General features: G+C 30.1%; 1 protein-coding gene across 2 annotated transcripts in view; it reads right to left on the bottom strand.

Moving 5' to 3' along the window:
* The window catches only part of LOC123004620, a 6,193-nt gene extending 5,400 nt beyond the window's left edge, over positions 1 to 793 (bottom strand). The window contains exons 1-2 of one of the 2 annotated variants that reach the window (XM_044397952.1): positions 586 to 793; positions 524 to 542 (exon numbers count right to left, since the gene is read on the bottom strand). The gene's annotated coding sequence lies outside the window, so the exon portion shown is untranslated. The remainder of the gene's footprint in view (positions 1 to 523; positions 543 to 585) is intronic. The other variant, XM_044397951.1, reaches the window with a different exon arrangement.
* Positions 794 to 2,120: the final 1,327 nt, after the last annotated feature.

The following is a 2,120-nucleotide window of genomic DNA, read 5'->3' as shown; positions in this document are numbered from 1 at the left end:
TATTTTCGAAATTTTGCAAAAAAGAACAAAAAAAAAAATACTAAACTGTTTTCAAGTACAAAATGTACAATTTTTGGCCCATTTTAGTTGAAATTTAAGGTAAAAGAGCATTTTGTATAAATTTGAAAAATGAAAAAAGTCTAACAAATAATTTCGTTAAAGTTTTAATCAATTTCAAAAATTTTAGTTTTACTTAAAACGCATCTTCTTACATTTTCAGTGATTTTAACTAAAAAAATGATCAAATTTTCAATTTGTGGAAATTTTCAAAAATAAGAAGAAAATCAGAAACAGCGTAAATTTTCAACAAATTTGGTAATTTTTTGACCTTTTGCACCAAAATCTTACAAAGTGAGCTTTGTGCTCAAATTTGAGTGGAAAAACCAAAATATATAAAAGTGAAGTAAGCCAAAAAAACATCAATTTTTAGTTTTATATAAAATTATTATTATTTTTTTTAATAGGGTAAGTCCGGMAGAGGTGGACCACATTTAWAGTMAAATATTCTCCAAACTCACCATACCTCAATTAACCGGAACACCCTGTATAATAAATAAGATTGTAATTAGACGAAAAAGTACTTACCTGGAAATGTATGGTGATTGCGCACAGATATGTAATTATTTGTCATTGTTTGCAAAATTTGTGATTAGTTTTGGGTCACTAGTTTGTACATTGGACTTGGAAAAAATGTCGTAATCTAATCTAAACCAGGTCTTGTTTTACCTCAAACACTCTAAGGTAAATATTTCAAGTTTGGTAAACAAAACCCAGGTGAAAAACTCCAAGTCCGGTGCTGGAGAGTCTTGGAGGTCATCGCATCGCAGAGGTGTCTTAGCTTAGCATCCAGTCTGTGTTGGAATCCGGCACGTCGGGCACGTTTAACTCTTTTCTGTGATATAACTCGCGGTTAGRATGACCCCGGAGGAAAATTCACCACTCCGGAAACCGGAGTTTCCAGTGATTGTGTTTTGAGAATTTACCATAGCTGGTAGGTGGGCGGTTTCGTGGGTTGAGTCAAGGGTGGTTTCGACACCTTTTCTTTGTGCAATGGTACAACGTGTGGGTTCACTACATGGGAGTATTATCGGACGTTGCTCTTTTACTCACTTGTGTTATCTTTTTTGGAATTGGGGCTTCCGAATCAATGCTCAAGTGCCAGATGGTAACCGGCGTTATTATAACACAAGAAACTTAAAAATAGCCTTTTATACACTCGACAAAGCAACGCTCTTTGAAAATCATCTAGTAAGAAATTTGGTAAAATGGGGTTTTAGCACGAAATTGGAGTTAATTAGGGCGGAATAAATAATTTGTGGCTGATATACAGACTGGTCCGTAAGTGAACCACATTTTTTTGTATATTACAATGCAATAAAAAATTGAAAAAAAGAAAAACACTATTAACAGGAAGACAAATTTAAGCAAAAACACTGAACTGTTTTCTAGCGGAAATAGAAAAAATGTTTTGAAAGCAAAATTCAAATTGATCAAATTTTTGCAAAACAAAGAGAAAAAAGTTTTAAAAAGCTTGACTGAAAAAAGCTTAAAACCAAATTGCTTTKGTAAAAGTAAAATGACGATTTCTTCATTATATTTCAGTTTATCTTTTATCCATTGTTTGTACTTTTTTTCTTGCATTTTAGTTAAAATTTAATGTAAAAATGCATTCTGAAAATTTGAAAATTGAAAAAAAAACACTAATTTTGTTCTACGTTTTTCTCAAAGATTATGCGCAATTAAAACTTCGATCATTTTTAATTAAAATCTTCCAAAAGCTTGTTATCAACGTGCTAAAATCCGACTTTTGAAATATTAACACTATAAATGTTATTATTGAACAATAAATGTATTATTATTATTAAAATGTTTTCAAAATTTTGTAAAAAAGAAAAAAAATTTTGACACTCAAATTATTACAGTAGTAAAAGTATGTAATTTAACCCAAGAGAGCTAATTTCTTCTTCCCATAAAGCATAAATGAATTTTTTTCAGAACTTGTTGGTCTGAAAAAATTGTACGTGAAACACAGAAAAAACTTCGTTTCCTTATCTTTTATCTATTGTTTATACTTTTTCTTTTTTTCTTGCATTTTAGTAAAAATTTAATGTAAAAGTGCA

This window comes from Tribolium madens, unplaced genomic scaffold (assembly GCF_015345945.1).
Source record: "Tribolium madens isolate multiple individuals breed KSU strain unplaced genomic scaffold, Tmad_KSU_1.1 Scaffold_20;HRSCAF=117;Tcas5.2_LG4, whole genome shotgun sequence".
Taxonomy (NCBI): Eukaryota; Metazoa; Arthropoda; class Insecta; order Coleoptera; family Tenebrionidae; genus Tribolium; species Tribolium madens.
Note: the sequence above shows the minus strand (reverse complement) of the source record. Positions and strands in the feature narration are given on the sequence as shown.